Source organism: Polyodon spathula, chromosome 9 (assembly GCF_017654505.1).
Source record: "Polyodon spathula isolate WHYD16114869_AA chromosome 9, ASM1765450v1, whole genome shotgun sequence".
Taxonomy (NCBI): Eukaryota; Metazoa; Chordata; class Actinopteri; order Acipenseriformes; family Polyodontidae; genus Polyodon; species Polyodon spathula.
In genome coordinates this window covers 773,141-797,959 of record NC_054542.1, presented here as the reverse complement: position 1 = coordinate 797,959, position 24,819 = coordinate 773,141, and positions in this window count along the sequence as shown.

The following is a 24,819-nucleotide window of genomic DNA, read 5'->3' as shown; positions in this document are numbered from 1 at the left end:
TAAGTTAGTTCATAATATATTCCGGTTTGTGTGTGTGTGTGTGTGTGTGTGTGTGTGTGTGTGTGTGTGTGTATATATATATATATATATATATATATATATATATATATATATATATATATATATATATATAATTTTCTCTTCAAACTATTTATATGAACCTGTATAATGTTTAAGAAGCACAAATACATCAATTCAGTAAATTAGGACAAACTGGAACACAGAACATTTAAAGAGCATGATTTTATTTTTATTTTTGATTACGTGACATGAAAACAGGCCAATGTTCCAAAAAACTTAATTAAATGTTCAGAATGTTCTGGTCTATTTTTATTATTTTCTGTTTATAAAAAATGTTTAAAAAAATAAGAAAATAACTGGTTCCATTAAACATAACTGCTACTTGCTTAGATTTTGAGTGGAATCAACAGCTAAAGTGTTTTTCTATTGGTGTAAAACAATTAGAGCTTAAATATATTAGGATGTTTATTGATTCTGCACGGTATCTAATACAGAAATAAAACCCAAGGTAGGTGTTGAGGAGACGCCACTGGTTGCTAATAACATAACAGTGTGATGACTTTTATGTTTCAGATGTCTACGGCTGGAATCCAGAATGGATGAGCAACTTCTGAACTCAAGTCAAAGTATTGGACAAAGACAGTCAGAAAACATCATACAAAAAGTAAAAGTACAGTAAAATAAAATATGCAAATATAATTTGAAGCTACTTAATAAAGAGGGTCAATTAATGTAGTATTATTCTAATTCTAGCTCGATTCACTTTCTCATAGTGCTGTTTATCTCCGCAAATGTTTAGATAATCGTAAATCAGCATTTTATATGTGAAGTGTTCTAAATAAATGTACATTCTGTATGGCAAAATGAAGTTTATAAATTACACACAACATAGATATTCGCTTTATTTTTTATTTCCATTTGGCTGCTGCTTGCTGGTGGGACAGCCGCTTCCCTGTACGTTAATAGTTTCAATAACAGCGAATTACGCTTTCTTTCATTTTCTTCAAATGCATTTTGATTTACAAGTTCCCCTTATATAACTGTTGAGACAGGAAGTGATGTAGGTGACAAGCTTTTTAACGAGAAATGCGTTCATTAACGACCTCATCGACTCAAGTCAAGGATTGATTTTCTTAACACATTTCGTTTGAAAATCACTTGCTACTAAAGCTCTCATTACTATACCACGAGTTTGATACAATAACATTGTTTTTTGAAAATCCTGCCAGTCATATGCAAGTTAGTGAAAAGCATGTTAATATATATAAAAGATACCATATTGCTTTAATCCGTCAAACTCAATATTCAAGTAAGGCTGTCCCACGGATCAGTTTCCCTCAATGCTTTTCCATGCATCCAATTAGCTTCAGGTGCAAATTATCAGGGCTGCTCATTTTGCTCAGTGATAGAGTGGTTGTAGTTGGCCTTCACTCAATGATCAATGACAATGCAGGAGCAATAGCATCACAATGGTATGAATTAGTGCTGTGCAGGTGCTCAGTTTACAAACAATTCCCTTTCACATGTTTTGAGCAGCAGGGTTTTGAATAAAACAGAATTGTAAACTTGGTTGCTTTTCTGGAAGGAGACTCAATATGTCATCAGCAAGCGCATAAAAGCTCTGAGTACTATTCATTCTTGTTTCTTCTTTTTGTTTCGGCTGCTCAGTCAAGCGCTGGGAGGCCAAAATGAGAGTTGACCGCTTAAAGCCTGGAGGAAGGATTGCCCTCAGCCATGGATTTCCTGAGGTTTCTCCCTAAAAAATATGTGAGTAAGGGGTTTTCCTTACCAGAGTGCTGATCGGTTCATATTTAGTAGTTCTGCGGGGTGCGTGGTCAGGTTGGAGATGCTGGGCTCTCTCCCTCGGCGCAGTCATGCTCTGGGGAAAGGGGTGTGTCTCAGCTACTGATTTTCATTAAATTCAATATTTGGGGGTTAGGTGGCAGAGTGCCACTATGAAGAGCGTTAAGTATTTTTCATTATTCATTCATGGTTTGGCGGCCTCATCATTTCGAGAAGAGGTGGCTACAGCCACTTCTTACCTGCGGCACTGGGATGCATGTATCTGTTCATGTTTTTCTAGATGGCCTCTTGCAGGTTATATATAATTTGGATTGACAAAGACTGCCAACGTTACAACACTAACCTACAGTACAGACCTGCATCATTGGTCTCAACACATCTATACCCTAATATAGATATAGTCTGTTAATTCCTTAGCTGTAAACCTACTTCAATGCACCACCTACATATACCAGTATATTACAATGCATATATAGTAGTCTATGTTAACATGAAAATAGAAAGACAAATTGATTTATTCCAATGCTTATTTGCCTTGCGATGCATGAATAGTAATCACCAAGGCAACACATTTTTACTATTTTAGGTATATTTCTTTTTTGATGTTTTTTACAGTAACCATCTCAATTGGCAAAACAGAGCTTGCTGGGGTTTTAAAGCCAGCCATGAAGTTAGCAAGGGCAGGTGAAATTAGACACTGGGGTGTTCTGGTCTGAGTGGCAGGAGGACAATTAAGCACAACTCTCTCAAATCTGCCTGTCCTAGATGAAAATAAACACAAATCTCTCACAGTCATTAATGTCTTAGCTAGTTGACGTGGAGCGGTAATGATTTCTGCTGCTTGTTGTTATTGTGTTTTCAGTCAGCAGTCGTAGCAGTAGTAGTAATGTTATCCTGGTCTCTAAACATTGATCCAATTCCTAGAGGGTTACCTGATCCCTCCATCATGACTAATTATATGCATTACCACACAGCTTTTACCACACAATCTGACTGGTTTTAATCAGCACAGCTTGGTCTCCTGTTACATCCTAACAGGTTGGGTTCAAATATTCATCTGAAAGAAAAAAAGATTAAAATGAACTTTAGTACCTGTTATTCTTAAAATGAGGACCAGGGACTCATACCTTTAAAGATTTTTTGAGTCTTTAATATTGAGTGAAAAAAATCTGTCAGTGCTCCAAAACTTGAAGCACATTTGGTTTAATTTTTATACACATCAGCTTTCTTGTTGTTTATTTTTAGTGTTGTATTGTGGCAAAGTGGTTTGCAGTGCGCAGGCGTAGATGTGATGCAATGCTTAAACAGATAACAGACAACAAAGTTCACAGTCCAAACAATCCTTTATTTGTTTTTATAATCTGGGTTGTTTGGTGACCGTAAATAATAATCCCTGGCGATACACAGCAAATTGGTTGAGTCTGGGTTCAGTCCCAAAATAATAAACACAGTATGAACACACACAGAACACAAACACGATCACAAGTGCTATGCATGCAAGTGGTGAAATACAATTAATAGTGAACAGTAGTGCAATGTTGTCAGGGTTGGTGCTGGCCTTTAGCGACAGCTCCCAGTACGTGTTAACCGTCTAAAAAGAACAAACGTTTACAATTAGCACGACAAAACAAACACTAAACAATCACAGTTGTATCACAGTCCTTCAGTGGTTCTCTCACAACCATAACAAAGGAGCAGTTCGCTCGGCCACATCCGTGTACCAATAACTATACACCAACATTTAACACACCACACGCAACATATAACAGATAATATACACAGGGGCGGGCACTTTGTCACACTAGGGTACAGCAATGTTTAGTACATTGCTTGCCTATGGCACCATAAGCATTTTCACTTAGTAGGAAGGAGGGTTCTGACACCAATTATACATTTTGAAAACTACAGAAAATTGTGCCCTCTTACAAATTTGGAAATTCAAATTTACTGCGAATTTCATATGATTACTGTTGGTACTTTTCAACCCCACGACCCAAATGGTTATGCAATGTAGAGTTCTATGTAACACAGCACAACTGGAGACACATTTAGTAGTAGAATATTGATGTATTTTGTTATATAGTAGGCTAGTCTCGACTAGATCATGTTTTTCAGTATTTTGAAGTCTATGTTTCATTTGACTAGCTCAATAACATTCACAGAGAGAAATTACCAATGCTACTGAACTCAAAACCCCTTTCAAGGGGCTCACTTGACATTTGATGAGTCTGTTTCTAAATGTCACCTGAAAGATGAACTTGGGACAGACAGAGGTATCTAAAAAGCACCAAACAGCTTCAGAAGTGCAAGCGAATGTCACAAGACTCTTGGTAATTAAAGGGAGGGGTCTGTCTATGACCTATTAACAATTAAAATAACTTTTCTTTTGGCCAAGTATATACCATTTTAAGGCACTTCTACTTGAGCTGAGCTCATTACAGAATAAAATATTATCATGAACTAGCTGTCAACAACACTGTCAACATGATTCAGTCTATTTTAGATTTAACATATATATTTTTAAAAATGTTAATATATTTTCAGGGCTCCCGAGTGGTGAATCTGGTAAAGGTGCTCCGCATGGAGTGCAGGATGCGCCCTATAGCCTGGACTTCGCTGGTACAGTACAGGCTATTCCCAGGGAGCGAAGCATAATTAGCCAAGCACCGCCCTTGGTGGGGGGGGTCAGTTAGCCAGTTTGTCCTCAGCTCACCACTCACCAGCAACCCCTGTTGTCTGGCCGGGCACCTGCAGGCTTGTTTGCAAGCTGCCCAGAGCTGCGTTGTCTTCAGACGCTGTAGCTCTGAGGTGGCTGCATGGTGGTCCTGCAGTGTGTAAAAGAAGTGGTCGGCTGACGGCACACGCTTCGGAGGACAGCATGTGTTCATCTTCACTGTTCCGGAGTCAGCGTGGGGGTGGTAGCGGGGAGCTGAGCCTAAAAATAATTGGCCTTTCCAAATTGGGGAGAGAATGATAAAAACAATTGCTGACTACTAAATATATATAAATATATATATATATATATATATATATATATATATATATATATATATATATATATATATATATATATATATTTATTTTTTTTCAGAGGAAGGGAGGGAGAGAGTTTGAGAGAGTGCTTTATTGTCTTCCCATAACCAATGAGTCTTATTGTATAAACTGTCAAAATTGAAAAATGTCTAACAGAGGTAATCAAGGTTATTACTATTATTGCATCACAAGGCAAATACACCTACATTCATGTGTTGGAATAACTGAATGTTGTTTACAAGGACACATTTTAAACTATAATAGACTATATGTATTGTAAAATATTATCACCTGTGTTGCAGACACAAGCTGAAACATTTCTCTATTATGCTTTTTTGGCTTTTGGGGTGTTGTGTAACATACTGTACCCTACTGTACAAAGAGTTAGTTCTTTGTTATATAAAAAAATTACGTTGAACCATCACCATTAGAAGTTGTCAGATAAATCACTATATTTACTTACACCAACAATATGCCTAGCATATGTTGTTAAGCTGTCATGTTGACCCTGCAGGGCAAACGTTTTAAATAAATACAAAATAGTTTCAGCTTATTACAGGAAAATGCTGCCTCTCTTCATTTTTCAAAGTTTCAATTCATTAATGCAAGTTTAAACCGGTTTTCTGCTTTCTACAGTATGTGACTCTGAGACACTAACCATATAAAATATTTGGAAAAAGTGTTAAAAGAGTAAAAAGTTGACAACTATTCTTTAAAAGTGAACACTTTCTGCCTACAGTACAAAGCCACAGAAGAGATTCTGAAGTTGTATTTGTTTTGGTAGCTAATGGAGAATATCACTACCTCAAATAGTCAGTACAAATAAAAAATAATTGGAACACATTTCTCTGCATTAGTCACAATAACTTGTGAGAACTTTAATTCTAGACGTCATTGCCTCTTCCGATGAGTGTGTGAGTCAGTAAGAACCAGTAAGATCCGGTCCAGTCTTGATGATTCCAGACTAAATGAGTCAAGCTGAAATCCAATACAGAGTAATCAGAGAGGGACTGTTTGACATACACTTACAGGCGGGGCTTGCTGAATGCTTCTTTAGCTCATCTTGTACGCTACATGACTTTTCTGTATAGGCGTCGTCTTTTTTTTTTAGCTCATAACCTTTTTTTATGCTACGTACTGTAAATAGTAACACCATTACATTTTTCTTAAACACAGCAGCATATATTAGCGGTTGTTTTATTGATCTGAAGTTTCTTGCTGGTTTTATATTGTTAAAATAGTTTTTCCCCCTCTCAGAAATTTAAGTTTTGCCTTTGTACTTCAAACCGAGGAGCATTAAATGAAAACACTTCAATATAATGAAAAAATTATAATTTTTAATGGTGGGAAATCATCAACAGTATGTTATTGGGTTTTTTCCCTTGATACTGATGGTGTCTTCAGTTTCAGAAGCAGAAGTACACTGATAGCTAAAATGTGTAAATATTAACTATATGTTAACTGATCATTTTACAAAGGCTACTCTCTAAATGCATTGCTTGAAAAAAAATTACACAAAATATCAGTCGCCACAAAATCAAAATGGGATTGTTTGTTTATTAAATACTGCTACTTCGTTCATTTTTAGCAATATAAGGCATGACAAGGCAGAATGACAAGGCACCTATGAGGTAAATTGTTTGTTAATTTGAGAAAATTGTTAAGAATGACTGACTTTCAAATATACTGAAAAAATACAATTTCCAAACAGAAGCATCATTTATTATTTGACACCAAATTTGTAGCTCTTTTTCCACCCCCACTCTCAGTATCTTCTTTTTAATAATGTAAACCATGTGTCTCTGTGCAGAATTGTATGCAGTGTGGTGCATCTCTTTTAAGAAAATGAAATCTCTATTAATCTCAGTCTATGAATCTTACATGGGGTTCCGTGGTATTTGAGTAGAATCATTTTTCACCATCATCAGTGTGAGGTCACTCTGGAGCACATATCCTTTGTGCTTTCAATTTACTGTGGGTTTGCATCCAAGAAACTTCTGCCTCTGGGACACAATTGATCAAATCTTACACAGGCAGATCTCCTGCTCTTGGGAGGTGTCATGTTTAAAATCTGTTCCTTTTTTATAATAGGTAACATTCTATGCACTACAAAAAGGCAGCAACTTTAGTATAGTGGCATCCTTACTGCTATGTAAACTTTTCTGTAGGGCAGTTATTTGTATTTCACACAGGTATTCACATTCTACAGGTTTTCTCCACATAGTGTTCTATATTTTAGCAGTAAAAAGCACTGTTGAAGGCGTCCTCTGCATTTTTTCTGGCTGAAGAAAACGGTAAGGCACTCCAATTTTACAACTGCTTCAAAGTGTTGCTTTGTTTTCTAAATTAAAGCCTTTTTTTACTTATAGTCCATCCTAAAAGCTTTGAAACTGGAACCTACAAAATCTACTAGTTTGATGGTTCTTCCTCCTCCCCTCCATCTCCCATTCTGGGGAGCCAATGGGTTTACTTCATGAGGCACTAGTGCTGAGACCCTGGGACACGCTACAGTATGAATTAGAATACTTCCTAAAGTCATGTTGGCTGTCATCTATAATATTGCTACTATATAAATATTCGATATATATATATATATATAGATATATATATATATATATATATATATATATATATATATATATAATAGAGTACTATATAAATAGTCCTTATTTTAGTTTCCATGATTTTATATATGATTGATGTTAAACTTGTAGATCTGTAGTTCCCAGGGTCAAATTTGTCTCTCTTTTTAAATATAGGAACAACATTGCCAATTTTCCAGGCCTGTGGGATGGCGCCATTATTTATAGATTTATTAAATATATAACATATTGGTTTAAAAATGTGTTCTCTAATTTCCCTAAGGAAAAGATTCCATTGGGCCCTGAGGATTTATTTATTTTAAATGTTACTATCTCCCTTTGTACTTCAATCTCTTCTATAACAAACTGTGGTAATGATGTTTGTGTAGATTCTGTTAACCTTGGTATATTGCATAAACCCTCCTTTGTAAATACCTGTACAAAGTATTGATTAAGTACATCTGTGATTTGGTAGTCTTTAGTCACTAAATCACCACTGCTGTCACATAAACTACTGACTTCCTCTTTCACTTTCCTTTTAGCATTAACATATTGAAAAAAAACATTTTGGATTAAGTTTACTTTCTGCTGCTACTTGTCTCTCTAATTCCCTTTTCGATAAATATACTAAATAAATCATTCCTATTAATGATGATTAACATAACCTGATTTACATTAGTCATCAAACGTTTTGTAAAGGACGTCTCAAGAATCCACACAGACTGTAAAAAAACTGTTTTGGATGTATTTCAACATGACTTTTAAAACACCAAACGTCAGTTAAAACAGAAGCCTGTTTATTTAGTCTGGTTCCACAGTAGCACTTAGCAAGATCCAACACATAGGTTTACACCTTAAACACAAACATGTGCATCTCAGCTGCTAAATCTAAATGATGTAATGTTTAAACAGTACAAATCCATTTTAAAGCAATTACACATAAAATCCAGTACACTTTACACACAGTAGCTTTAAAGATTTAAACAACATATTACATTATCACTTGGTACTGTTTAACTTATTGAAATGGATGTTTCTGAGTTAATATAAAAAATCACACTGTTCAGTATATCTTTTGGATATGTAAAGGGTGATTATAAAGCCATTTTGTCTCTTTGAAGGATGGCACACATTAAAATGTGTTACGAGCCCCTGTAAAAAGGCAGGATTTCTATGTATTCAGTGTCATCTCAATGGTGGCCGTTATAAAAGTCTACCACAATATTTTTGCACGTAATTATTGCAGTTTAACATGCTTTTCCCATAGTTAAGCTAGGCATTTACCATAGTTTATCCTGGTTTACCATGTTTCTTAATATGCTTTACCATACCTTGCTGATCTTTACAATGTCTGCCTGTGATTTACCATGATTTCACTATGCTTTATTAGACTACTATATTTTTACAATGATGAGCTTATTAACGCACCTTATCATATAGTCTATATTTCTCTGTACAGTGGCATGATTAGTGACACGATTGGCAACTCTGTTTTTGTATTAAATGCTTTTTTTTCCACATCAAAAAACACAAATTAAAAAAACAGTAGAGTAGGAGATTGATATTCTGATTTGCTTTTGCAAGTTGTGAAAAAGAAAAAATCCATTGAATCAGTTTTGTATTCATTCTAACTGCTCACATTCTGATTAATGATTGGACTGGAGTCAAATTGCTCTTTGTCACATTGGCCAGTTCCAACAGATATATTGAGCATTCATCCTTCCCTGTCTTTAAAGCACAAATAAGGACTTGCCAGGGGGGAAAAGCTATGAGAGGAAATACTATAAAACATATGGCTCAGAGCTTATCTGAATTCCTTCCCTTAAGAACAAAGTTACTTAATTTCAATATTCTCACATGCCTTCAAACAAGCTTTTTAAAAGAACAACTTCATTTTAACATAAAAGGGTAACCATAAGCCAGCCAAAAAAAATTATTGGTACACATCCCTCCAGAAGGTCTCTAAATCCCAGTGAACACAGAGTGGACAACTATTCTCTGCTTTGGACAATACACTGAGTCCTGGGAATCAGTATTCCAAGAATTTCTGATCCAAATAATCCCTTTGTCCTATTGCAGCTGGGCAGCTAGTTAAGAGTCTCGTAATGGAACAGACAGCTTACGTTTTTACAAAACCAAAAACAACCAAATATCAAACTGTATTAACAACTTCAAAGCTGTAACTCATACTGTGGCAGAGCAAAGCTCTGCCCTTTAAATTGGCAGGGATGGGGTTAAACAAAATACTACCTGCCTGGGTTTATTATGTTCAGGTGGCTGGAATTGATTAGTTGAAAGTTTTGATTTTGATCAATCAGCGCCCAGCCACCTGACATAAAACAGGCCTCTGCTTCTCATTTGCAGAGGGGGCTGAGGAAGCAGGTTGGATTTTTCCACGACTTGTCAGGAAATTATTGAATCCAGTGAAGGCATTGCCCAGCCTGGAATGTTATTTTTGTAAGTTTTGCTTTTTATCTTTCTTTGTGTTTAAATTGCTTTGACTGCCCTTGTGCACGTTTATTTTGTGTTTATTTATAATAAAATAGTTATTTTTTTGAACTACAGTCTATCTTTCCACTGTATACTGCTGTAATGCAGACAGGTGTCCTCCTCCTCCCTCTCGGGCTCTGGGAGCGGCGGCTCCTCCTCCTCCCTCTCGGGCTCCTTTTATGTCAGGTGGCTGGGCGCTGATTGATCGTTAATCAACCTAATCAACTAATCAACCCCAGCCACCTGAACATAATAAACCCAGGCAGGTAGGGGAAGTTAACCCCATCCCTGCCAATTTAAAGGGCAGAGCTTTGCTCTGCCACACATACTTTGAATTAAAATAATATTTCTTGTTTATAAGGGGGTTAAAATTGGGTTATAAACAAAATACGACGAAAACGACACTTATTATCTATCATAAAAAATGAATGCATGTATAAAAAGTTTTTTTTGTATTCCAGCGCTTGTCCAGACAGCAGACAGTTCGGCTTCCTTGCAGAGCCTTTAATGAACTTCGATTATTCCACGACTTCCTCAGGATATTATTATTATACAAAAAGAAGGCTTTCAAGTAATGGAATGACCCCACTCGCATACTTTATATATAAAATTACATTTGATGTGCTGACTGATAAAGAAGAAAAATAATTAGAAAAAAATATTGTCAGTTTTGAACCAGTCTTATTTATTACACTATATTTCCACTGTATATGCTGTAATGCAGACAGGTGTGTTAAGGTTAGTACTGTATTCTGGATTTAGCAGGATTTATGTTTTCAATATAACTAACACAAATGGTAACTTAGAAAAGTCAGTCACATATGTTATATCATCATCAGAAATGTAAGCACTAATTAATATCAAAGTTCAATGAACTCACATAGAAACCTATCCTATCAAGGTATTTTTTTCTTCAAAATAATGTTTTAAAAAAGAAAAGAATACAATAGTCTGTTTTGAATGAAATGTACAGTATCTAACTATCAACACTTCTGCTGATAGATACTTCCATACATTTCCCACCAAAAAAGGGTGCCCCAATACTGTCCCAAAACTTACAAGATGCCAACTATTCCTCAATATAAAATCCTGGAAAGAAAACCATTGCAAAACCATAACAGGCATGCACATTCTGAGATGACAGGGGGTATCAGCATTATACTGTTGTATTACATCAGAAAATTAGATAAAGGAGACCTGTCAAAGGGTATATTCAAATAGATTCTAAAAAATAGGAGTCATGTTTTTAATTCTCATATCACTAGTAGAATCTGCTTTTGTTCATAATTGAACTAGGTGTTTGTAGTAGTTTTTGATCTTGCATTGCACCTTTGATACTTTCAGGGTGTGGGTCTACTCAGATTGCTTACAGTCGTCTTTCGTCTGGTTACTTGATGTTGACCTGTACTGAAAAACTACTTGAGCAAAATATCAAATTATCACTCTCCAGACTGACTCCAGTCTTTCTCAGATTCAAATATGTATTTTCATTCAAAATCATTATATCTGGTATTCATGAGCTGGGGGTGTAAGGATAGGGCAGAAGAAGCAGAAAGGAGCCGTAGGATAGAAAGTGGTCGCTGACTGAGGGCAACGATGCCGACACATCCCAGGCGCAGAGGAACCAGCAACCAAACCTGGATAGAAAGATGGACCCTGACTGAGGGCGGCGATGCTGACACATTCCAGTGGCAAAGGACCTAGCAACATGAGACAGGATACAAAAGTGGTCGTTGACTGATTGCAACAATGCTGACACAACCCAGGGGCAAAGGACCCAGCGGCAAAGGACCCAGCAACCGAAAACACATATGAGGGTTATGACTCGGGGATCCAACCCCTTAGGAGGCCAGGACACTAAAGGAGATAGAGAGAGAGAGGGGTACACAGCATCTGAGACTTCTCTAAAGAGGCGCTTGCTAGACCCCCCCCCCGATTGGTCGAGACTTCACGCTGCCTGGGACCTGAAATAAGGACAAGGCATAGTGGTCAGTATGGGACTCGAGCAGGGAGTAGGCATATCCTGAAAGTAAGGCAGAGTATAGAACAGAGCCTCGAGTGAGGTAAGATAAGCGCAGGAGCTGCGAAAGGACAGAGTGTGGCCGGGGTCCGCTCTGACTCACATGGTGAGGACCCCCCTGAAGGTAAGGGAGGCGGATGCCTAGCCCTGAGGTCGGGGTAGTGAGACTCACTTGCCCCCCAGAGACAAGTGAAGGCAAGTATGAAAAGGAGGAGGAGGAGAGGAGGAGGAGGAAAACGAAATGCTGGACAGTAAAGGTGCAAGTGATCAGGGCTTAAATAGAAAATAGGTATTAATTGACAGGAAATTAGAATCCCCAGCTCCACGCCCCCTGAACTAATCAGGAAAACATTTAAACTAGATTAAACAAAGTTATCAGTTTATATGCATTACTTTCATGAAGCCATTTCAAGTCAGCAGTGTCTTCTATGAAAAAGCATGTTACTGGCTGAGAGTATGTCAGTCAACAGGGGAAGCAGCAGGTTGGGTAATGCCTAGAAAGGAAGTCTGGAAGATTCTGCACAATTGAAACCAGTTGTGCAGAATGCTCCATTTAATGTTTTGGCAGGGCAGAAGAAAAGCTGTGCGCATAATTAGAGGGGTCAGGGCAAAGCCCTGCATGTAGATAAATGCAGTGTGTTTGTTTAGCACGGGTGAATGGATTGTTATGATTTCAAATGTATTGCATTGTGGTGTGTTGTATTATTATTTAAAAGGTAGTGTATTGTTTAGGAAAGTGTGATTGTTATTATTGTATGATTTAAATGTATTTTGTGTTTTAAGAAAACAAGTGTTTGGTTTGTCATTGTTTGGTTTAAATGTGGTCTGGCAGAGGTGGTGTTAGCACCTCGTCTCTGCCAGACAGCTTGTGCAAATGAATTACTGACTGCCGGCTCTGCGAACTAAAACTCTCCTGCAGAAGGTGGCCGTCTCTGAATTAATTATTTTTTATGTTAATTTGGAGATGGCCGTGTATATAACCCTCTGTTCCTGTGTTCAGAGGGGTGTTCAAGAGGAGGAATGTGTGTGTGAGAAAGACGGGAAAAATGAAAAATAAAGTAAAAAGAAAAGTAATTCCTATTTGTGCCGGGTAGACCAGCACAGTATTTGTTTGCGTGTCAGTTTTGTGTTCGTGTCCTGTTTTTGTTTAAACTTTTACTTTTGGCTGTGTTTGTGTACAACCTTTTTATTTCATTATTTTTCTGAATAAAAAATGTGCCAGAGCGCTTTCACCCGTAGTACCTGTGCGTCAGACTGTCTGGTATGGGAACGTCATCATCACCACTCGGCCAACCTGTCACAAATGTCTATTAAAGTCTTTGCAGATGGCTGTGATGTAAATGTTTTTTTCTTTCAAACAATTGAAATAAATTACAGACAGGACTAAACACTTTGGGCAAGATTTATAGATAGTTAATAGTTGTGGACAGAGGTGGTAATTCACAAAGGTATTGACAACATAAATTTACTTATCTAGCTAATACAATGTACCCTGTTTAGGTGTCAAAGCATTGCCTTATTGATTTCCAGCTCACATGTCATTCACAAAAACTATTCAAACAAACTGGAGACTGCCTTTAAAAATCATGCTATTAACACATTTTTACAACAACAATAAATGCTTCCAGTTTGACTTGTTTTATACACCCCTTTCTCTCAAGTACTTTTGTACTTTTGCTCTGAAACATGCTCCTGCCAATCTGTCATTTTGTGCACTGCAGATCCACAGCGAGGCCACCAGACCTATAGTGCTGGAGGGCAACATAGATCTGGAAGCTCCACTGCAGAACCACAGGCACCCTATCGGCCACAGGGGTGGCTGATGCCAACCTAAGCCCTACCTACCCGGGCAGCGCTCGACCAATTGTGCGCCACCCCCTAGGAACTCCCAGTCTTGGTCAGCTGTGACATAGCCTGGACTTGAACCTGTGATCCTATAGGTCACATCCTGCACTCCACATGGAGTGCCTTACTGGATGAGTCACTCGGGAGCCTCCTAGGAGTTGGCTTCTTTTGTAAAGCTCCATTCCTGGTTAAACACTCAGTGATCAGAGGACTTTCACCGTTGAAGATCTTACCATAGTCTGGGTAGCGTGGTTGATCTTTGGGTGTTTTGCTTGTCATTGCCTTGCAGCAGCCCTGAGGTGTAAAGTGGGGCCTTTTGACACCTGCTGCTCCGCTGGAACACATCCACCTGCTGGTTAGGGATTGGCAGCTGAATTTATGGGATTTTCCCGGCAACCAAACACAGCAGGTAGGATCTCCAGATGGAGAATCAAGTTCTCCACTAAATATTTACACAACAATTATTTACAAAAGCACACAAAAAAGCTCACTTTTCATGTGCAGGTCTTTGGCCCTGCTACAGTCTGCCTTCTGTCTCCTACCCCAATTCGCCCTTAATGTCTTGTATGTTTAGAACCATGGCACCTCAGTAGATTGTGGGGATGCAGAGAAAATTGCCTGCTGTTACATCCTAGATAGAAACTCTGCATTCCTCATTAAAGATCTACAATCTGTGTTGTTGTTGATATGGATTTTTTTTTTCTGGTACAGTAGCAAGGGAAAGGGGTTGGTTGAGTCATTCCACTTCTGTCTGCTCCATACATAAGCTCAAAACCACTTGATGAATTTGGTTTTGTTTTATCTGGTTATGAAGTGAACAAGTTTCTACAAAATAAATCTAAATATGTGATTGTTAGCTGCTATGTTTCCATGGTAGCAGACAGAACACATTTCAACTGCTCAATAAGCAGTATCTAATACCTGAAGGATGTTCTTTGTTTAACAAGTCTAATTGAAAGGTAATAGTAAGATCCCTTAATCAGCCCATGTATTATACCCCATGCCAGGTATAATGTTGCTTCATAGTAGAAAATGCTGTACCAGAAAATATAAAGGGGTTGGACCGAACATTAGAAAAACGTTCAACATGTGAAATACACTGTCGCTTGTGTAACAGGCAGTGTTGTATGATGCAGAGGTGCTGTGTGCGTACCCAGACAATGCCCTTGTTGCATTGGTTCTCAGAGAACCATAGAAGAGTATACCAGGCAGTGCTGTCAGTGGTGGCGCTAAGCATAAGCAGACTAAGCAATTGATTTGGGCCCCAGGACATTCAAGGGGGCCCAGATTCAGGGAGATTTATTTTTTATTTTAGCAGCGAGCGTTCTAATAATAGTCATTTTGTACTCTCAATGTGAATCTTACCATTGGGCTCTTTCTTGCTTTTTTCTGTTTTAACAGGATTGGCCACAAGTAATAATATTAACTCTCCAGATGTCTGACTATTAATAAATTAAAATCATAACAATTATGTTTCATTGCATTGATATTGAAACACTGAGATCTCTGTGCAACTGGTGGACTATGAATAACAACTGAACTTGGTGTATTCAGCCAATTTGACAGCCTGTCTGTTCATGTTGCAAAGCTGAATACAGAAAGCAAGTTAGACTTGTCTTTAAATAGAAATTCTCTACTGTTGAAAGCAGGTTTCCATATATCTGATTAGTAGTATAGTACAACAAATCAGTTGGAAATGTTGCAGCTGTTGTTCTCTGTATAAGAACGCAGCCACAATAATGTTATTAAGTAGAGGAAGATGTGCAGGAGCTTTTTACTCTGGTGCAAAATTTTCTCCACTTATTATAACTTAAAATAAACTCCAGCTAATTTTCCAAAACTGTTTAAGTGAAAAATAATATTCATTGTATTTCTCTTTTCCATGCCTACATAGCCTCTTGTTAGGTTTGCACCTTTTAAACTTTCACAGTTACTTTCAGAAAATCAGGAGTAAATTTTGCTCTGAAATCACCCTGTTACTGTATTAGCTAAATTCATTGTACAATTGACAGGCTTATCAATGTCTTAATTAAGAATCGGAGTTGGATTAAAAGCAATCAAGCAATTACAACACAAAGGAGAGGGTAATAAAAAATAGAAATCGGAAAAAGATATTGCTGCATAGTAATAATAATAATAATAATAATAATAATAATAATAATAATAATAATAATAATAATAATAATCTTTATTTTCTACAGCGCTGTTAATGTGCAAACATCACAAAGCACTGTACAGTTCAATAAAAAAGACAGTAGACATTAATTTTTACAGATATAAACATTAGGAATAACCAATATCTCAGAGTCCTTGATCACCCCAGGAAGAGCATTCCACAATCTTGGTGCAGAACTGCAGAATGCTCTGTCACCCCTTGAATGTAGCCTTGTTTTTGGAATAATTAAAAGACCAGAGTCCATTGACCACAGATTCCGTGAAGGAATATAGTTGTCTACTAAATCTTTTATATAGCATGGAGCGTTCAGCAGAATTTTAAAATCAATCTTAGACTTGACAGGCAGCCAATGCAGTGATAACAAAACAGGAGTTACGTGCTCGCTTAGGGCCCCCAATCAACTAGCGCCGCCAAAAAGTGCTGCCCCCTGTCATTTTCAGAAGTGGTAACTGGTAAGTGGGCCATACCTGTTAATGGACCTTACTGGATTTCAACACACGACTTTTCAAAAGGAAGTAGAGGGAGTAATTCTTGAGGAATGGTCACATATCCTTCCAGCTCAATCTAAACAATTTGCACACTCCTCACTTCACGTCACTCATCTTGGTCTAACATCCTTCTGACCGTGTTGTGGCATGGATTTGTAATTTACTTTAAAGATTGACTTTTAATCCCAGTGCAGATGTGTCATGTGGTTGCGCAGTACAAGAAGAAACTTGGAAGAACATCACCCTGCTGCAGACAACATTGTTTATGCAGGGTGTGAACACTAAACTATTATGAAAGCAGGTACATCATGAGGCAATATTACTCAAATGTGAGGTCTATATTAAACAGTGTCTGCTGTAAATACAATCTCCATTTAACTGTTTTCCCCCAGGAGGGATAAATTGACCCTCTTATTAACGGTAATACAAACAGCAAAATAACATTAAAATAATTAATCAGTTTAGATCATTACAATAAACCTCAGTAACTCCCTTCACAGTTTTCATCAAACACGAGAAGCACTGATTGTTACAGAAACTGTAATAAAGGCTAATGATGAAGGCACAAAGTAGGGCATTAAACAGATTAGAAAAAAAGAAAAAAGCACAATATTAAACAACGCAAAACATGTGAAACGACCTCTTTTTTTTTTTTTGGTATTCATTTCCTTTTTAGAAAATCACTGTGACAAAAGGCGCTAAGATTTGTTTTAGTATTTATTCCATAGGGTTGTGTGGCGCACAAACAGAATACTTTCAGGGTGCAGTAGTCATCTACACAGAGTGTATGGAAAGTTGAAGCTTCAAGAGAAAGCATGTACGGACAGCAGGATCCTATGAATACTACAATAATGAGCAAAAGGCGCTTTTTTTATCTGACTATTCATTGGAAATCACTTCCAATCCATACAAATACTAAAATGTCAAAGAAACAATCATTTATCTTCTCCATCCTGCAGCTAGTTATATACAGTTTCAATATATTTGTGTACATCTCCAGGGCTAGCCAGGGTCTTCCAGGGGCCGGTAGCTTGCTAACAACCACTGTCCATTTCCTCCAGAGAAGAACATAGCTAGAGTTTCTTAACTGGGGAGAAACACAGGGGGTAATTGGGCTGCTGTTTTTGTTTGGCATACTCCAAACATATAATGGACTAATTTAATCAGACCAAACAGAAACAGAAGTGGGGGAGATGATCAAATGTGATAGATATTGTAGAGTGGGTGCTGAAAATCCTGATGCGCTCCCCACACACAGCTGATGCACTGGTGCTGACTGTTTAAACAAAGCCAGCTGCAGTCTTTCCAAACGTCACTCTCATGCCTAGAAGAGGAGACATAAAGGACGTACACACAGACAGAAATAAACAGAAAGATGGTTAATATCGATACTGTTGATATAATGTAAAGTATTTGCTAATGGCAAACGGTAGGACGTTATTATAAGGGGAAGCTCAACTTGTAATTGTGCTGTACCTCCTCTTTGAATGAATGGGACGTTTTTTGTCCCTTATGTTGTTAATCCATAAATAATGGAATATGGGGACTTTGTAGTGCACATGCCATGGCAAATGTTCTCAGAGGAATAACTGTAATGGTATAAAACTAGGATAAAAGTTAGTTAGTTTTTTGCTATTTTTGTGCTGCAAAAATGATATTATCCTGCAAACTTTAAACAAATACAGAAAACCTACTGTCTTTATTGCATTTTTTTGTCAAAACAATTATTTTTAACAAACAATCCAACGATTTAAATAAAAAGCAACCAAGCACATCTTACTATTAACATTTTTTTAAAGTAAAACACCATCTGGATACCTTAACGATTGCAAGAAAGGGTTATTTTTTGTTTCAAAACTGGACTCATATATGTACCGTGCCAATCAAATAATAGACAATAGATGACTAACTCACACAGATTTTAAACTAACTCACATAGAATAGAGACTGAGGCAATACTGTATAAATCATTTGTCATTTTTTCTTCTTTTCTAAATTATATTTAAATAGTTCCTCATGAGTCTACAGTGAACCCTTGTGTGAACTCCAAATATCTTGTGTGTCCTCATTTGGCCTCAGTCTTTTCTTGCAGTCTGGAGCATATGGATTGCATAAGTTCTTGGCAGCGATCCACACCAAGGCTCGTTGCTCAGCAAGAAGCTTTTTGAGGCCCTCTGGAGGGATGTTTTTACTAGATTTTAAGACGGCTTAATGCAGTTTTTTTCATGCCAAGGTGTTCATGTTAAAGTTGACTTTATAAGACTACATTAGAGTGGTTTAACTTTATTGTAAGCCTATTGTATCATATTCTATGTTACAGTGTACTCCATATTTAAAAAATACTACAGTACACCAGTAAAATGCAAATATGTTTACTGTACAGAGCATCCAGTTAAATTAAAAACATGATGCAGAGTTATTGAGATTTGAAGTGGAGAAGAATAGGCAATGGGATTTGTGGATTGTAATCTTATCTGGATAGTAATCATTCATAATATTCAGTAGCAACTAGACTTATAAATCTATTAAGGGCAATTGTGGAAAAACATAATTAAAATGTTAAGGATACAATTCTCCTAGCAATCTCAATCAACATGAGCTACGGTAGCCAGGCCTGTATCCGGAATACCGTACAGCTCTGGCCAAAAGTTTAGCATGACCTACAATTTTAGGATTGCGACATAATAGAAAAAAAAAACTACATGAATATATTTTTGATATTCTATTTAACATCATGTAATCAAAGAAACTACAAAATGACTGGAAGCCATAATAGTATGGTAGTAAACAGTTTTATTAAAATCTTACAGTGTACATACAGGGCTACATTCTCAAAGCAATTTACTCCAAATTGTAATTAGCACATTTTTTTTTCAATCTAGTAAAAGTGCTCCTCGTGCAGTGCAGGATGCGCCCTAGAGCCTGGAGATCGTAGGTTCAAATCCAAGCTATGTCACAGCCGACCATGATCGGGGGCAGCGCACAATTGGCAGAGCACCGTCTGGGTAGGGAGAGCTTAGGCCGTCAAGGGAATCCACGATACCCACACACCAGCAGCCCCTGTGGTCAATACTCTGTCTGCGGTACTGCAGTGGTGCCGCCAGATCTGTGCTGTCCTCCAGCACCATAGGTCTGGTGGCCTCACTGTGAATCCACAGTGAGAAAAATGATGGATTGGTAGGAGGACGCATGTTCCAGCCTCCATTTCTCGAGTTGTCAGGGGGGGGTTGCAAGCGGTGAACCGGGATACAAATAATAATTGGGGATTACAAAATTGGGGAGAAAAACCAGGGTAAAAAAATGGCAAAATAAATAATTAGACTTGAATGAAGTATTAGGTTTTTTCTTATTGTTTTGGGCATTTATTTGGTGTTATTTTCCATTCAGAAAAATTGCTCTAATGATGATTTGGAGTAAATAGCTTCGAGAATCTAGCCACAGTGTTCTTTGTAGTAACATGTCATTCTGCATCACCTGTATACAGTACATGTTGCAGGGATACCTCATCACTTTTAGAGAACCCTTAGCCTTTGCAGCTGCAGGCCTTTCATTACTAAATACAGGAGGCAGCACCCTTAAAACAACCTGCTGCACCTGTTAAGTCACATAGAAAACAGTTAATGTTGACCTGATGTTTGTGTACAAGTTAATACCAGCAAGAACAAAACATGGCTATGCAGTGCTGATACAGTTCTTAATATAATCAATATCTCCAGTAAACTGTGATTGCAATGACAGTTGTGCTAACAAGTTAATATCCTTAATTAGCTGTAGCAATATTATCACCGGTTCCCCTTTTCTTCCAAATTCTTTTTGGTACTTTGCACGTGTGCAGATAATCATATGCAATTGAATAATGATTGATGCAATATAACAAATGATTTAATGATGATAATAAATTTGGCCGGAGGCCCTGTCCAGGGTGCACGACTGCTACCTGCATTGCCGGCCGGGCGAATACACAAACGATATCATGCAATCCCGGTGCTGTAGATAGAGAGTGGCTGTAGGCCAAAAAGACAAAGCCACGAGCCATGAGTGGTACATGGATTAAAATGAATGATAAACAACAGCTGAGAGCACCTTGATGAAATGATAATGAAGGTAAGCAACTGAACACAGGGCACTGAAAGACGAGCCCAGCCTCTCCAGCCTGACCACGCACCCAGCAGACTAAAATGAACCACTCAACACTCAGGTAAGGAAAACCCCCCTACTTACTTTTAATTTCGATGGTAGGGGGAAACCTTAGCGAATCAATAGTTGAGGGTAGCCCTTCCTCCTGCCTCTGAAATGGTCGTCTCCCTGTTTAGGCCTTTCCGCGCACTTATGTGTCCCTAGTGATTGAGAGGCCAAAACAAAAAGAAGCAACATGAATGCAAGCCACAGAGTGTTTATGCCCAATCATCAATCACTTGTAGTTTAAACTCCTTCCAGTGGTCCAGCTGCTATCAGATGCACAGAACAGGGTCATTCTATTTGAAATATCTGCATATCCTGAATAGCATTAAAAAACAAATGAAGAACCAAACTCAGCATCTGCATTACTAATACTGATCAAGCCAATGAGAGGTAAAAAAACTGATTTTAAAACCTTGCTTAACACTTAAACAAATGTTTCAGCTAATCTTTTCATAAATAGAGTCTGTGGAACAGTGAGGAATGTCTGTTCATTCCAGAAATATTAACAAAACCCTTAAATCAATTTCTAAAATAAATAATAAATACAGTAAAGCTTGAGTAAATTTCAGGAAGATGTTGGGTCAATCAAAAACGAAATCCATAACCACAAATGAAAAGTAGACTGACGTGTTTCAAACCAATATTTGTAAAATAAATACTGCTCAGTAGTCCCATTGATAATCTGCTCATAATAAATACATTCTCAACAACACCCTGGGGCCATGAACTAGATTTTGGTTCAAATTAGGGAGGAATGAGGGTATTAGTGCCAGTGTGATAAATACATCTAAAATTACTTCCAATCTAAAATGGTGGTTGGCTATGATAGGAAGGGGGCGTTAGAATGTGCTTACTGTATATAAATTTTCACTTGCTTGGGGCAGCAAACCAGTTTAAAACGGGCATACAAAAGCAGACATGAAGTTAAAAATCTGTTTGACTGACTATGCAAATCATAAACATTTACAGTTAAAAAGGAAATGGCAGTTTTAACTCCCAGTTCAGAGCTGGATGGGGGAGGGAAGAATGGGGTGCATTTTTAACTATTCTTCTGATGTAATCTTAGTAAAGGTAATTACACTTTTGCCTAAGTTATTATTCCACATTCTAGGCCCCTTTAAGCTGTGACAGCTTTTTATTAACTGCATATGTCTGATCTCTAAAATCATTGCAACCAAACAGCTCTGTTTCAGCAGGGCCATTGCCAACTACAGGGCTAGAAAATGAGACTCATTGCATTTCTGCTCAACAAAAGAGCTTTAATTCCAACAGTTATGTTCCTTGTGTTCAAGTAAGAATTGCCCACAGCCATATAACTGGTTTGAAGTACTGAAAATGACAGCAATACTTTAGGGATATTGAGGTTTTTGTTTTTAGACACAAGCATTTTTCAGAGCCAACAAGCTGGGGCCAGCATGCACATTAGGCCTGGTTATGTTTTGGTAGTTTTATATTCAGATATTTTCTGATGTCACTGCAGACAGACAGGGCTTCAACGTTACAGCAGGGACATGCCACAGCTGCTCTGTCTTCCAGTTGCTTTGTGTTAGACAGACATGCTGTTGAATGGTCATTGTTGACGAAGTAGTTACTGTTGGAAATGCATGTCTTATATGGATGGTTTTGATTTAGTTTTCTCCTAGGCAGTGCATATAATTATGAAATGTGTATGCGCACAAAGGAGAATGTGTACAAACTTATTTTTCACTTGAGCCTAACAGTGCAGCCATGGTCCTATGTATCAATGATTTGCAAATAAAGGGAATTTTTGGAGGGTCAGAAAATTGTCAGCGCACAAATACTGGAGCAGCACTATCCAGTGCAGTTCCCTGAGACCTTTCATCTACTCACAATAGTAAAACAAATAGCGAGAGGTATTCAATGGGGGAATTTGTGCAAGACAATTCTGGTAACCTTGAATGAAGCATATCTAACCAAATGAGGTTTAGAAGATGTCCATGGGTGCAAAGTGCCACACACCCCAGTACATGCCCAGCATTTTTTGGGTTGCCATGGTGACTGCATTTTAAAATGTCATAGAGAAGTTAGGCCACTGGAATATACAGCACCAAAACTACATACAATTGCAGGTATGCTTGTATTGAAGTATTTGTCATGAAGTGTATTATCTGCTTCACAGTGGCCAGTCTCATACCGCCCTTTCTGGTCGGGAAGGAGATTTACAGTTTGAGTTCCTTTGCTTTCTGTCACACCTGTCATTATTAATATGAACTGCAGTGCTTTGAAAAAAAGCCAACCTTCATGATATTATGTGCTCCTTTTCCTTTTTGGCAAAATAGATCTTCGAATCTGCCTATCAAACAACATTAACTAATTGGCTTTCATCCTACTGTACATGCAGGTGGTTAATCAGCATATAAATTGAACACCTTTTCTGTTTAATGATAATTAAAGTTTTGCATTGAATGGTTCAATAGATCTTGAACTTAAATACTGTGACAGTACCTCCATTAAAAGGGAAGTCAGACACTCAAATAAATGGGCTCCTGAGTGTTAAAATAGTGGGTGTAATGTGATTGTAGCTAACAACATAATTCCTAAATCTTTCAGCCGCAGACGGAAGTATTGGCACCCTACTGTTGTTATACCATAATTCATAGTAACAGATCAAGGACAAGCGTACAACAAAAAGCAAAATACACAATTTCTAGTAATTTAACAAATAATCTTTAAATAATAAAATAAAATAAAACTTATTTAAACTTTAAAGTATTCGGACAAAAGTATTGGCACGCCTACTTTAGCAATTTGTGTGCAGTAGTGGTTTTAGGCACACAGAACTCATGCAATCATGGGGCCCCAAAGCAGCAAGGGGCCCCCTGTTGTCATGTTCCTGTGGACAGGGCCTTTGTACAGTTTTGTTGTGCACTATTATGCCTTACTTCTAAATCTTTCTTTGAGTCCCTGGCTTGGATTTGTTTCAGCTGCTCAGATAATTTCCCTGCCTGCTGTCATTTTCAAGCATTTACTGTGTAATGTTTTTAAATCTATTAATATGTATCCAGATAACACGTGGTTTCTATTTTTCCATCTCTGTTGGAATAACATTTTTTTTTATTTTCTGTTTATTCAATTTTGAGAATGTACACCTATAGCCAAAGGTTTTGCATCACCCTATAGAATTAATACATTTTGCTTCATAAAGTCTAATGAAATCTGTTGAATAATGTTATGTTAACATGTTGAATTACATATCACGTTTTAGTTTTACGTATAGATAACAAAAAACTGACAAACATTGCAAATGGGACATTTCTAAATCTAACATGAAATACTGTACTACTGTTATGTCTTCCGGTAGGCTTTTGCAAAATCATTTTGTAGTTTCTTTGATTACATCATGTTAAATAAAAGATCTAAATTATGTTCATATATATATGCAAAACTTTTGGCCATAGTTGTAGCTGCAGTGGACCCTGGAAGCTTCATTTCATACTTATGTTTTGAGTATATTCTACATTTTCTGAGGAAGTGTATCATAATCTTGGTAATCTTTAATTCCTGTAGGTGTTTAAAAAGTGAACTTGTTTTCACCTAGAGTATGCTTATCAAGCAGTCACAAATGAATTACCAGTGAAACCAGAATCTGTTTGGGGTTTTGTTTTACCAGAGAACTTAAATTTTTTAATGTAAAGTACCCAAATGACACAAAAACAGGTAATCGGAAGAATCGAGTAAAAAAAAAAAAAACCTTAAGAGCAATGTTATGTAAGGTTTTAACAAGCCCACATCCTGTTCTTTGAACTGCAAAGGAATTAGTACAAATATTCATTTTGGTTTCCTTTTACTTGACCTTTTCTATAGAAGTTACTGTTTAGTTAAATGACTGGAGGCAAAAAGAATGTTTTTAACCTGTAAATTGTGTATGCTAGTGCCTGACACCTTTACCTATCTGTTACAAGTCCACAACCCTCCCTGAAATATGTTTCTCAGCTGCCTTAAAAACCATGCCAAGAAACTTCTAGAAACTAAATCAAGAGAAATTAACAATTACCTTGACTGCTTAGTGATTTCCGACTTGCTCCAGTTAATTTGCAACATTAATTAATTTTGGCAGGCCATTTCATCGTCTGTGGTCATTTTCATCTGGAAATTAACTGGTACTCATCCATTTAGTCCCACTGGAACCAAGTGGTAGAGAACCCATATAATGATAAA